Below are 14,448 nucleotides of genomic sequence, written 5' to 3'. Positions count from 1 at the left end.
ACCGCGGGAGGACGTGGCCCAGGGGTCGACGGCGGGATAGGCGAGACCGAGAGACGGTGAGGAGGTGGGTGGCGGAGGAGCGGAGCGTACGGGGTGGGTGGTAGAAAGAGAGAAGGGAGGAGAGGTAGGAAGGGGCAAGGTGATGTAGAGCCTCCAAGCCTAGAGTGAGGAGTTTTTGTTTGGAGCGGAGGTTGATAGGCAACCACTGGAGGTGTTTAAGAAGGGGAGTGACATGCCCAGAGCGTTTCTGCAGAAAGATGAGCCGGACAGCGGAGTGAAGAATAGACTGGAGCAGGGCGAGAGAGGAGGAAGGGAGATCAGAGAGAAGGCCGACACAGTAGTCTAGCCGGGATATAATGAGAGTCCGTAGCAGTAAGGTAGCCGTTTGGGTGGAAAGGAAAGGGCAGATCTTGGCGATATTGTAAAGGTGAGAAGTCAGCTAGGGAGTCTGCCACAACCCTGTTCTCTTTGGCATGGGAGATTCATTTGTTCATTCAATCATTTATTGAGTGCTTACTGTGTGCACAGCACTGTACTAAGCGCTTGGGAAGTACAATTCAGCAACAAATGGAGACAATCCCTGCCCAAAGGGGGAGATGTAACTTTGTTATAAATAACCAGAGTAGAACAATGCAAGGCATAATGGACTATCATTCAACCTGGTGTTTGAATCATCAAGAGTCAACTGGAACAAACAAGATCAAATTTTGAGATCTCTCTTGAAAGAACAAAGCAAAGATTAAAAACTGTTTTCTCAAAATGCACATCTACCACATTCACACAAAGCTAATACTTTAACAGTATTTCTTTTATCTGAACACTTTCTATCAAGGCCGCTGCTTCCGAGTACACCTCTTGAAAAAAATTGAAGAGAAATGCAGCATTCATAAAAATGAAAAATTTACAAATTTTCAACGTGAATGATATATCTGAAGAGACCACTTTTCATATACCAGAAATTGAAAATTATGTATTGGAAATTATACTACTGAAGTATATGGAATGAAATCCTAAAGGCTAAAAACACCATAATTTGTAAATATCTTCTTTTGCCAGTGTTCTCAAGAAATCTATTCTTGCTTTATCTCTTCCTCTCACTCTGTCTTCTCACATCTGGAAAAGTGTTGCCAATCAATCAATATTGTGTACTGAGGTTTTACTGTGTGCAGAGCACTGTAGTAAGTGTACAGTACAAGAGCTGTGAGACATGATTGCTGCCCACAAGGATGGCAGTGTGAGAACCTGAAAATTTTGTTTGTCAGGTATAAATATTGACACATACTTTGAATTTTTTTTAAAATATCCAACAGATATCTTTTTTAAAAAATTAAATAATCAGAACAAACCATATTTTCAAAGCAATTAAAGGGATAAAAATGTTTTACACTATAATGCAGAGTTCTCAAAAGACTGTGTCCTGGCAACTATCATAATCCTTTTGAAATTGTTCATATTAAGATTAAAGATCACTTTGTTCCCATATTCCCACAACTAGTTGGTATGGTAAAGAGATCAGTCCCCTACTTTTATATGTAACATCTTTAACATTTGCTCTCCTTTCTGTGCATGTGATTAAATGTAACATTCTGAAATCCCAAAGTTCTGAGAAAAACATAAATCCTTGTCTCACAGCTGCTGTTTGACTCTGGAAACACATGCATTTTCTTTTCAAGCATCTACCATCTAAACTCCCAAAGGGTTTGCACTAAAGAACACCTGCATCTCTTCATTTAGTTCCAATAACAGAGTCTAAACTCCAAAATTACAAAAATAGACGCTCTGTTCAGCTGTAGTTACATTTTGCCCCTAATTCCCGTGAACAAAAATGCTAGGAGCATGAAATCATTCAGGCAAGCTCTGTCATCGAAAGGATAAGATTTTTTGCACCAGAAGCCCAATGGGAACATGATAGAAAACTGGCAACAATTACAGATAAAGTACATAGTAAAGTCCTCAGAGGCAAGAGAGGAAATGTAATAAGATAGATGGGTATAATTTTTACACATTTCTATCCAAACCACAAATGTGAATTGTCTTTAATTGCTCCAATACATAACAATTCCTATGCATATGTCACAACAAAAATGCTTAAGTACAAAGACTGTTTGTGTGATTAACCATATGCAAAAGATAGTATAAATTAACATGGAAAATGGATAGACCACTGATTACTTCAAACACTTTGTTTAAAAGGGTGAAGGGAAAACCAAAAAACTTCAACAACTTAGTTGAATTATCATTTGAAGCCCAAACAAAACAGTTAGCTGTGGAATATATACTTGGTTCTTCAACAGAGTATGATATGATTTCCCCAACATATGATTTCACTAAGCATCTTGGCTAGAAGGTTGAAAGGGTATCAGGGAATACTCCTTCAACAATTACAGCCTGCGTAAATGCAACCCACCATCACGCCAGAAGAAGTGGTCTGTGCGTGTGTAGGCGGCATCAGAAATCGGAAAAACTAGAAGCACGCATTTTCCTTAACTCAGAGAATGCAGCTCCAGCATTATAGAAGAAATGAATGCACCTCCAATTGTACTTGCTGATCCAAAAAGGCATTTTTATATTACTTGATGGGGTATATATCCAATAATTCCGCTCTGTCTTGCAAATTATACCATAACAAAATGTAACACACTAACTTCAGGAGCCAAGTTTATCTACGTTTGTGTGTGTGTGTGAATTAATAATTCACTCCTTTTCAAAGAAAAAAACCCACACACTACACTTGCATGAGGACTTCTAAACACAGTATCATCACAGTACTGTCACGGACCCTGTCAGCATTTATAAGGTTTAAGTAAAATTACAACCATGGCAACTGCTTGATTCAATTTTTTCCCATCTCAGAAGCCTATAACTGTGGTTATTACAAACCAGCACTAGCTCTGTAAAGTAGAATTTGCTTTCTGCTTCAACACAGTTTAGAAAACTCTATCAACTACTTGAAGACAAAGATCACTTGTCACATCTTTGCTGCTTCAAATTTTTTTTCTGGTTTTCTCGAATCCTTAAGGATTTCGTACCTATCAATCTTCTCTACAATCTGGCTTTCGCCACCTCCGCTCCACTCTCTTTCCAAGGTCAACAATGACCTCCTTTTCACTGAATCTAATGGCCTCTACCCCGTCATAATCCTCTTTGACTTCTGCCCTGGCTGCCTCTGACACTGTGGATCACCTGGAAACCTTAACTAACCAGTTTCTCTGACCCAATCCCTTCCAGGTTTTCCTCCTGTCTTTTTGGCCTCTTCCACAGGATCTTTCACCATCTGTAAAATGGGGATAATAATACCTGTCGTATCTCCCTACCTCACAGTTTTGTTGCAAGGGTTGAAATGAACTGTCAGAGTGCTTTGGTAATAAAAGCGCTATGGCAAATCATCTCCCCCTCTAGACTCTGAGCTCATTGTGGGCAGGGAATGTGCCCAAAACAGAACTCATCTTCCCGTCTTTTCCATCACTACAGACAACACCACTAACATCCCTAACAAGCCAAAACTTTGGCATTATTCCTCGAGTCACCTTCTTTCAACCGACATATTCTATCTGTCACCAAATCCAGTTTGGTCTACCTCCATAAAAATCACAAAAATCCACCCTTTCCTCACCATCCAAACTGCTACTACACTGATGCAAGCACTTAAACCCTGCCATGATATTATATCTGACTCCTTGCTGACCTCCCAGCCTCATGTCTCTCCCACAACAAATCCAAACTTAACTCTGCTGTCAGATCACTTTTTTAAAAAAAAGTTCAGTCCACATTTCTCCACTCTTCAAGAACCTCCAGGTGAGAGCCATCCACCTCTCCATCAAAAAAGAAACTCCTTACCATCTGCTTTATATCACTCAATCAGCTCACCCCCTCCTACCTTATCTTATATATATATATATATATATATATTTTTTATGGTATTCGTTAAGTGCTTACTCTGTGCCAGGCCATATTCTAAGTGCTGGGAAAAATGCAAAGTATTCAGGTTGTACACAGTCTGTGTCCCACTTGGGGTTCACACACTTAATCCCCATTTTGCAGATGAGATAACTGAGGCCCAGAGAAGTGAAGTGACTTGCCCAAGGACACACAGCAGACAAGCGGCAGAGCTGAGATTAGAACCCAGGTCCTTCTGACTCTTAACCTCATGCTCTATCCATTAGGCCATGCTGCTTCTCAACCAGATTGCACACTTTGCTCTTCTAACACCAGTCTACTCACTGTACCTCCATCTTGTATATCTTTTCTTTACGGTGTTTGTTATGCGTTTACTGTGTGCCAAGCACTGGACTCAACGCTGGAGTAGTTACAAGATAACTTAGATTGGAACCCTATAAGCACATGATATTCACCACACCCTCAATCCCAGAGCACTTATTTATATATCTGAAATGATTTATATTAATGTCTTACTCCCCTTCTAGACTGTAAGATCCTCATGGTCAGGAAATGTGTCTGCCAATTCTGTTGTCCTGTACTCTCCCAAGTGCTTAGAAAAGTGCTCTAATCAGAGTAAGTACTCAAATACAGTTGATTGATTGAATGGTCAATTAATTCATCCAGGGTAATAAGAATTACAGTAGACATAAAAACAACTTTCAGTTCCAATGTTGATATGACTTAAAGAATTATAGGTATCAAAAAAAATTCAGATGAAAAGACTGAATGGAATTTAAACACCTATACGGTAAGGAAAGAAAAAGCACTGCCTTGCGGGGGAGCCAGACAAATGATATTTCACTTCCACCTAAATCATAAGCATCAGTGTGTTGCCTTCTAATATTTTTGAATGTAGTGTAGGCCACAATACCAAGTAAAATACACAAATGTCCTTTCTTGAAACGTAAAATCTAAAATCAATAACAGGAATGTGGGTAAGTATATAAAACATTAACAAACAGCAATTAAACACTAGAAACAACATGATAAGAGTAAAACCTAAAAATGAATAACCCATAAAATGCATTTATTGATGTGGGGCAAAGGTGGTGGTATGGGAGGGGTGTAGGAGGAGGGTGAGCACTTCCCCTCCTCCAATGCCAACACAAAGATGTTATGTATTTTGGGAGATGGCTGCAGGGCTAAGATGCATGGAATTCTGCAGTTGGCTATATACTGGGCACAAGAGAATAGCAGCACGAGAGCAGTCATGTCTTCTGCCAGGATAGTCATCGTTTGTCCATACCTGCTTGCCTCTCCCCCCCAGAATACAGCTAGAACTCCCAAATCATGAGGACAGAAAGCCACGGAAGAACTAGATATTGCTACCTTTGCCAGATAATTAAAACACTGGCAAGTTGCAATTTAAAATTCACAAGGAAGGAAGCAGAAGGGACTGTTTCCTCTAGGCAGCTCTGGAGAATGCCCAAGTCACCCCCTGTACAACTCAGACTGTGGTGACAAGCTCTACGTGCACAAGCATTGGTGTGAGAGCTTTAGGATAAATGCTCTCTCTAGACTGGCAAGCTCCCTGTGGGCCGGGAACATGTATATCGACCCATTACACTGTACTCCCCCAAACGTTTAGTACACTGCTCTGCACACAGTGATCATGCAACATCTATGATCGATTGATCAATCTTGCTTTGTAGTAGCACTGTTAAAGCTTGGTGGAAAAGAAACCTGATGGCTAAAATGATACTTGGGATGACTTTCTCTCTCACTAGAGTAATTACTGATCACATTCTCTCTTTAAATTTACCTAGTCTTTCAGTTTCCTTGTATATTGACTTTTATTATTTAGTTCCCACAGTTTAACTTCAAATTGTACTATGAGCCCCTTGAAGACCAGGGCCACTGTTTAATTCCCACGCAGGTATTCTTTCCCTGCACATAATACATGGAAGTGCTTAATAAATAATATTACTGTGATTATTAGCAGAAGGAGCGCAGAAATGGGAGGCAAAGGACTAGGATTCTAGCACCTCCTCTGCTACTGGCCTACTGGGTAAACTTGGGTAAGTCACTTTATTTCTCATCTGTAAAATGGGGATGAATTACTCTGAGGGCTCCATGAGGGATAAGGGCTGTGTCAATTCTAATAACCTTATATCTACCCCAGTGTTTGGCAGCCAGTAATTAACCAGCTGCCATATTATAATAAAACAAGTGAAAAGCTGAGAGAAGCAGCATAGCCTAGTGGATAGAGAATAGGCCTGAGCAACTCTGGGTTCTGATCCTGATTCCTCCATGCACCTGCTGTGTGACCTTGGGCAAATCACTTCACTACTCTGGGCCACAGTTACCTCATCTGTAAAAAGGGGATTAAGACTGTGAGCAGAGGAAAGCAACAAAAACTAAAAGGATTTATAAAAACTGGCAGGGAGAGAAAAGATTAAAAGAACTGTGGTTGAGTAGTTGGGAGAAGAAAAGGTTCCATGGACACTCAGGTATTTAAAGGGATTCTGTTACAGGTGTTAGAGAGCATCTATTTCTATTAATAGCAAAAGAGAAAATGTTAAAGAAACAGTAATAATGCTACTGTTTTAAGCACTAACTCTGCCACACACTGTTCTAAACAATGGGGTAGACATACGGTTTTTTTTATGGTATTTGTTAAGCACTTACTATGTGTCAGTCACTTTTCTAAGCCCTGGGGTAGATACAAGGTAATCAGGTTGGACACTGCCCACGTCCCACCTGGGCTCACAGTCTTAATCCCCATTTTAAAGATGAGGTAACTGAGGCACCCCCTCTCAGGATCATACCTGGAGAGTTCCCACTTCTGTATTTTTTACCAAGAAAACTCTATGGATACACCCACCAGAAGGACTGCCGATGGAGGTGGGGCATCCTAGGAGAGATGTGACCATGGAGTTGCTATGCGTCATAGACAACTCAACAGCATAAGACAACTGAGGCACAGAGAAGTGAAGTGACTTGCCTACGGTCACACAGCAGATAAGTGGTGGAGTGAGGATTAGAAGCCAGGTCCTTCTGACTTTCAGGCACATGCTCTATCCACTAGGCCATGCTGCTTCTCCATAGAAGCTAATCAGGTTGGACACAGTCCCTGTCCCAAATGGGGTTCACAGTCGAAGAAAGAACTGAGACGGTACAGTCTCCTAATTTGTAATAAGACTTCTTGTTTGCGACAGCAATTTAGTATAAATGGACGTGAAAAACTTCAGCAGTATTAACTGAAGAAAAGTGCACTGGAAAGGTGCAGGTGATATATATATAATATATATATTATTGTGATAATGTATATCACCGAGTAATTGCACTTGGCATTCTTTCTAGTTCCATGATTTTTTTTTTAATGGTATTTGTTAAGCACTTACTATGTGCAGAGATAGTACTTATTAAGTGCTGGGATAGAGACAGACTAATCAAATTGCACCCAGTCTATGTCCCACATAATAATAATAATAATTGTGGTATTTATTAAGCACTGACTATGTGCCAGACACTGTACTAAGCGCTGGGGTGCATACAAGCAAATGGGGTTGGACACAGTCCCTGTCCCACATGGGGCTCACAGTCTCAACCCTTATTTTAGAGATGAGAGAACTGAGGTCCAGAGAAGTCAAGTGACTTGCCCAAGGTCATACAGCAGACATACAGCATACAGCAGGATTAGAACCCATGACGTGCTGACTCTGAGGCCTGTGTTCTATCCACTACATCATGGGCTCACACTTTTTATCCCCATTTTACAGATGAGGTAACTGTGGCACAGAGAAGTGATTTGCCCTAGGTCACGCAGCTGACAAAAGGTGGAGGGAAGATTAGAACTCCGGTCCATCTGATTCCCAGGTCTTTGCTCTAACCACTAGGCCTCACTGCACCAAAGGTACCAAACAAGGTAAAGAAATACCCCGGGTTACAGTCACTCCTGACACATAAAAGTCAGACACAGCCAGCACAGTTTGATACTTCTTCATTCATTCATCTAATCATATCTATTAAGCACTTACTGTGTGCAGAGCACTGTACTAAACACTTGGGAAAGTATAATGCAAAAATAAACAGTGACATTCCCCACCCACAATGAGCTCACCTGGTTTCAGCAAGACCAAGAAGCACAAACCCAGGAATACAGCTAATTACTGTCTGACACCTCAACAATTCAATGTATCACTGCTATTATGGTCTCTTCCACACCAGGTAAGATTTTGTAATTAAGAGGTCTTTTCCTTTTACATCTGAGTTTTACATTTACGTTGTCAGAAAGTGAATGAATTTTTTTAAATGACTGAAGAGGACCTTGATGGAGAGAAGCATTCAACGATATGAAGAGGCATTTGGACGGATTTGGACAGTGGACAGTATGTCCAATTTAAGATGACCCAGTCTTTTATGAAGAGAAGAAGGCTGCTGCTCATCTTAAATTGGACATACTCTCCACTAAAGTGGAAGCAGCGTGGCTCAGTGGAAAGAGCCCGGGCTTAGGAGTCAGAAGTCATGGGTTCAAATCTCGGCTCTGCCACTTGTCAGCTGTGTGACTGTAGGCAAGTCACTTCACTTCTCTGTGCCTCAGTTACCTCCTCTGTGAAATGGGGATTAAGACTGGGAGCCTCACGTGGGACAACCTGATGACCCTGTATCTACCCCAGCGCTTAGAACAGTGCTCTGCACATAGTAAGCGCTTAACAAATACCAACATTAATTAAAGTTGAGAAACCACTACACAGTTGGCAGACCAAGCTTCTACTTTTGCAGCCTTGTTAGAATCCAAGCGAGTTTCCACTTCTCTGGATTGAATTTGGGGCTACTTTGCTGGACACCAGCAAATGGGACTAAACTCACAGACCACCCTAAATTCAAAAATGAATCAAGAATTCCCACTAACAACCAAAAAGGCTGTGTAGGCGGGCCCCAGAGACCAGACTAAAAATACACCTCCAAACAGGCAAGGTAAACAATCGGTATTTAATTAATAGCACAAATAGAGAACTGCCACCACAGAATGCCGAAGGAGAGGTTGTGCGAGGTAACTGTTTACAGCTCCTAAAGGTTTTTAAGACTGATTACCAGGCCACCCACCTCGAAGTCAGTCTGATAACTCAACCACCCCGGTGCCAGGCTGGGCTGCTTGGAGAAACTGGGCTCAGGTTGAAATCATCCAGAAATTATGCTCACAACTAGAGTAATCCCACTCAGAGAAGCAGCGTAGCTTAGTGGAAAGAGCACGATCCTAGGAGTCAGAGGTCATGGGTTCGAATGCCTGCTCTGCCACTTGTCAGCTTTGTGACTGCAGGCAAGTCACTTAACTTCTCTGTGCCTCAGTTACCTCATCTGTAAAATGGGGATTAACTGTGAGCGTCACGTGGGACAACCTGATTTCCCTGTATCTACCCCAATGGTTAGAACAGAGCTCTGCACATAGTAAACGCTTAACAAGTACCAACATTATTATATCTTCCATGTTCTCTATGATGTAGCTCGGAGGAAGAGAAAATTTACCACATGCAATTTTACATGCTGGGTCTCTGAAGGAAGGAGTCAGTGCTAATGTTCCCTTCTCTGTCAACTCCCAACAAGAACTAAGCTTACATTTAGCTCACAGAAAGCTCAGCTCCCCTCTCAATCTGCTGGTGGGGAGTGAGGCGGGTGAGCCGATTAGACTGTAAGCCCGTCAAAGGGCAAGGACTGTCTCTATCTGTTACCGATTTGTACATTCCAAGCGCTTAGTACAGTGCTCTGCACATAGTAAGCACTCAATAAATACTATTGAATGAATGGAAAGGAAGGTTCCCACCCTACGGGCTAACACTCAGTCTCTCCCAGAATATTCCAGACTAACTAGGAGGGATGAGGTAAATTCTGATCTGAACCACCTGGTGACCTGGCTAACACTAAAATCAGAACTTCTACTGTACTTCACTGAGTTAATGTTGTGATTGGTATACTTTAAATTACTTTAAAACAGATTCATCAATAGTGTAGTGATGCTTTACGTAACAGTACTCGGTACAAAAATAAATTTCATATGATCATTCCAGGTTTTGAAACAGACCCCAATCTACAACATGTCAGTCAATGGGAAAATGTGGATGCACCTGTGGAGCTTCCAATAGGAAATTACAGAATGGGCATTTATTTTTTTGCATTCAGAAATGCTTCAAGTGCTATAAATTTGTCTGTCTTCCCCGTTTAGACTGTGAGCCCATTATTGGGCAGGGATTGTCACTATCTGTTGCTGAAATGGACATTCCAAGCGCTTAATACAGTGCTCTGCACATAGTAAGTGCTCAATAAATACTATGCAATGAATAAATTTATTTTAACTGATTAGAAACACAATGTCACATGATCAAATGATGTGACTATGTACAAATTTCTTAAGGCAATCAAGTCTCATCCCTCGACTTTTCCTCTCTCCTATTCCACTAAACCCCAGCTTGCCACTTCTTTACCCTCATGCCGACCTACTCCTAGTACTTCAATCCCATCTCTTTCAAACCTAATCTCTTATTCCCGCCCTCTCTCTACCCCTCTTCACATCAGGCAGGCCACTGCACTCCCCATCTTCGAGTCAGCCAATCATATTTATTGAGTGCTTACTGTGTGCAAAGCACTGTACTAAACACTTGGGGGAGTACACTATCACAATATAACAGACACATTCCCTGACCACAACAAGCTTACAGTCTAGAGGGCGAATTTACAGTCTAGCCCCTTCTGAAATCACATCTCCTTTAGGAGATTCCATAATTGATCTCTCATATCTACAATCCACAACAGCCACTTCAGGTCTTCCGCGTCCCCTGTGTCCTTGGCTATTTAGATAAACTCACTTCACTTAGGTACATGTTTTATACTCTCCTGCTTCCCATTCCTGTCATTTATTTTAGTGTCTGCTCCTCTAGACTGTCGATTCCCCTAGGGCAAGGAACAGGCCTACTACCTCTATTTTACCCCCACAAGGCTTACTCAGGACTCTATGCAGAGTAAATACTCAGAAGATCTGAGTGACTCCTAATAAGATCTTTTTCAAGAACATAGGTAGAGAAGGTAAACTGATCTTTAGGTCTTAGAGAGAAAATAAAACAAATGAAGAACTGAAATAGAGCAAGAAAAAGTCAGTTATCTAATATTCTGGGTGTTCTATTTTGTATTAGGTATTCATTTTAGGTTTAGTCCAACATAAAAGTTAATACCAAATGCTTAATAAAGTGCTCTGCACACAGTAGGTCCTCAATGAATTTGGTGATTGGAATATCACAAGCACTTGAACACAGTAATAACTTTCATTAACATTACATTTACCATTGCTTAGAGAAGCAGTATGGCTTAGTGGAAAGAGCACGGGCTTGGGAGTCAGAGATCATGGGTTCTAATTCCCGTTCCACCACTTAACAGCTGTGTGACTTTGGGCAAGTCACTTAACTTCTCTTTGCCTCAGTTACTTCATCTGTAAAATGGGGATTAAGACTGTGAGGTCCAAGTGTGGCAACCTGATCACCTTATATCTAACCCCGCATATAAAACAGTGCTTGGCACAAAGCAAGCACGTAACAAATCGTCATTACGTCACTCATCCATTTTGAAATGTTGGTCCTATTTCCTGCGCAAGCAGTGTTTGAGTGAAGTTGAACTTACACTAACCCAGTTCTTAAATTTCTGAGTGACTGTGGGTAAGAATTTAATCTGGGATCAAAAAATCAGTCTGCACAGAGTTTTTGCTTAGGGCATTCCTAGGACAGCACAGGGCCTGAGATACCCACACCCCTTGCCTCGTAGCATCAAGCAGAGGTTAGACAAGAAATGAGGCTGCTCACGGAGCAAAAGGAGGCAATAGAAGGAAATGTGGACCAGCGCTATAGGGAAATGTCTGTCTTCCAGTACTGTGGCTTCTGTTACCACCAAGCAGCATGGCCTAGTGGATAAAGCATGGACCTGGGAGTCAGAAGGACCTAGGTTCTAATCCCAGCTCCACCACTTGTCTGCTGTGTGTGACCTTGGACTATACGGCTATACAGGTGCATCATGATGTACATTTGCCCATTGACTTACGCATCATAGATTGGGATCTGTTTCAAAACCTGGAATGATAATATGAAATTTATTCCTATGCCAACTACTGCTGCTTCTCAAAATGCTTTCTAAATTCAAAAGCTCTCGAATCTCTCTTAGATCTTTCCAAAACCGCAGGCAATTAGCCCTGTTTTCAAAAGTCAATCGCATTTATTATTACGATGTATTTATTTGAGTACTTTCTGGGTGCGGAGCACTGTATTAAGCGCTTGAACACTGTGCCACCTAATGCCTAGCAGGTCAAAGGAGCATGCACCTGGGGGAGCTTAAAAGCACCCAAAAGTGTGCCTGGAAGAAGATTACATGGGTGATCACTGTGGGCGGGGAACGGGTCTACAAACTGTCATATCTTACTCTTCCAAGTGCTTAGTACAGCGCTCTCTGCACCCAGTAAGCGCTCAATAAATTCAGTTGATTGATCATATCCTACCAGAAAGTCCTCAGCCCAATTCCGGTCCTATTACAAATGGTGTGCTATGGAAGAGGACGATACACATGTCCCTGTGAAGGGAGAAGGGACAGAGATACCTCTTTCTCCACCCCTGCTCTTTAGAATCCAAAGTCCTGTTAAGCTCCCCAGCGTCCCCAGGAAAACAGGGCTCAGTTTTCGGTTGCTCCAAGGCACACTTGATGCTACTCGTTTCCAGAGATGCCTTCTGTCTTTATTTATATACCCTGCCACGATGTAAGCATTTTACTACTTCTTCCCAACTGAACTCCCTCCAGAATTCACCTGCTGTTTTTCTTCCATACACAAATTTTACTGGGTCCTGGCTTTTACTTGGTTTTCCCCTCATTTGTAATCATTTATAAACCCCAGCTGCTCTCTCCCATCCCCCATGCCACCATTCCCCACAGAGTCTGTTAAGCCTATCACCCACCTACTCGAAAAACACTCAGCCCTAGTTCACCAACCGGCATTGTGTTTTCGACTACCTATCACTCAAATTAAACAATCCATACTTGCTTCTGTAAACCCTCAGAAAAAAATTCCCCGAGGACCTCATCTGTTGGAGAGCTTCCCGTTTGGTAAGAACTAAGCCAACTCCGATTTCGCTCCTTTTATATTTGGACTTTTCTTCACCGCTCACCTCGGTTCCTCCACTCCTTTCATAAGAGTGTCTTTATTGCTGCCTTATTTCAACGGACTTCTCCAAGCTCAAGGCAAAGGAAGTGAACATGATCGCTTCCAATCGGTGAATAACCTAAAATTCTACTCGATGAAGGGGAACAAATCTTAATAGATACCATCCCCCACATCCCTAGTTTCGATCTTAAAGTTGCGTAAAGAGACTAGGATAATTATCCTAATGCTTCTTTTAAAAAATAATGCTTATGAGTACTATAAAATGATGCCATAAACCTTGTAAGCATGAGCATGGGTGACTATTATGTGCAGTTTGGGAAAGTTATAGACCTCCCACGCTTGGTTTTTTAGACAAGAACACAGTTCGCTTTGAAATTCAAGCACTCCTGAACACACATTTTGATTCAAGTAATGAAGTGCTCAGATGTAAAGTTCACATATTTCTCTATATAAAAGTAACAAAGCCAAAAATGAATTCTTTCAGCACTGAGGTACCTGAGACATACATTACACAATTATTACACTAATACATTAATTCATTACATTGAATTGTACATTCCAAGCGCTCAGTACAGTGCTCTGCACATAGTAAGTGCTCAATAAATATTATTGAATGAATGATACCACTTTCGTTATGCACCCACATGAACAACTGAGACCATTCTAAGTCAATCTCTTACCTGAGGATGGCAGGTGACTAACAGGAGCCAAAGATTCAGTCTCAAGTGAGTTCTTAATAGTAGAGGTAGAAAACTGACACTAGAAATGTCAAATCATCATATTCACTCACATAATTACCTCTACATAATTGCCCCACCCTGATTTTTGAGGCGATAGTAAGAAATTATTCTTTATACCAGACAGTTTAAATTGGGATAGCCCTTGTGAGGATGACCAGAAGGTTGACAACCAGAGAGCAGGTGGAGGGAATTAATTCACTGAGACAACCATAGGCCCCAGAAGGAGGAACTTGAGTGTGCAGAACAAGGCAAGGGAGAGGGGTGGCTGTTAATTTATAGGGCAGCTATTGTAGGAAGGCCTTGGGAGTGCGCAACAAAAGTAAAAGGTGTAGTTTCAAGTGCCTTCCTACTTTCCCCTCCTTTTCTCCTACTTTTGCTCTTCCCCTACCACTTATTGCTAGACTCAATTCTTATACGATCCATGCAATAACAGCACCCCTGTTTCAACTGTACATGAAATTAGGCAAAATAGCAGGCCAATTATGTGGGTAAATACAGCAAGTTTACTCATTAGGTCAGCCATTTTAAATCAACTCTCACCATACTAGAAGCGACATACTATAAAGATGAAAACCTGCTTAGGGTCAGTAGGTAGAAAATACATATAAAATACCTAAAAGAAGGTAGATTTCTTATGAT

General features: G+C 41.4%; 1 protein-coding gene across 1 annotated transcript in view; it reads right to left on the bottom strand.

The window, feature by feature from the left end:
- The window catches only part of VPS13B (vacuolar protein sorting 13 homolog B), a 932,812-nt gene that overhangs the window by 659,334 nt on the left and 259,030 nt on the right, over positions 1–14,448 (bottom strand).

Source organism: Ornithorhynchus anatinus, chromosome 4 (assembly GCF_004115215.2).
Source record: "Ornithorhynchus anatinus isolate Pmale09 chromosome 4, mOrnAna1.pri.v4, whole genome shotgun sequence".
NCBI classification, from domain to species: Eukaryota; Metazoa; Chordata; class Mammalia; order Monotremata; family Ornithorhynchidae; genus Ornithorhynchus; species Ornithorhynchus anatinus.
This window is presented reverse-complemented; position numbering and strand designations above follow the sequence as displayed.